The sequence below is a fragment of the Penaeus monodon genome, chromosome 34 (assembly GCF_015228065.2).
Source record: "Penaeus monodon isolate SGIC_2016 chromosome 34, NSTDA_Pmon_1, whole genome shotgun sequence".
In the NCBI taxonomy this organism is placed as follows: Eukaryota; Metazoa; Arthropoda; class Malacostraca; order Decapoda; family Penaeidae; genus Penaeus; species Penaeus monodon.
The window spans coordinates 24,800,290-24,800,557 of NC_051419.1; the positions used below are offsets into that span (position 1 = coordinate 24,800,290).

The 268-nt window shown below is 37.7% G+C and overlaps 1 protein-coding gene across 1 annotated transcript in view; it reads right to left on the bottom strand.

Moving 5' to 3' along the window:
- The window catches only part of LOC119594656 (homeotic protein distal-less-like), a gene marked incomplete at its 3' end in the record, with an annotated part of 61,360 nt that overhangs the window by 35,793 nt on the left and 25,299 nt on the right, over nt 1-268 (bottom strand).

Below are 268 nucleotides of genomic sequence, written 5' to 3' on the forward strand. Positions count from 1 at the left end.
CTAGTCTTGCCATCTCCATTTCCTGTCCCCCGTTTTCTTTATGAATAATGAATTGGGGAGATCACCATTTTTTCCCCTTCCATTTTATGGGTGACTGCGGTGAATCTGTGGCCGGCTGAGTGACAATGACTTCCTTGCTGTAATTGTTTTTTGTTAGAGTTTGCGAAGATTTTTTTTTTATGCTTTTTTTTTGTAATGTTTCTAAACGGTTTAAGTGCAAATAAAAAGAATTTCCGCGTGTTATAAACGGTACAGGACAGTGTTTGAT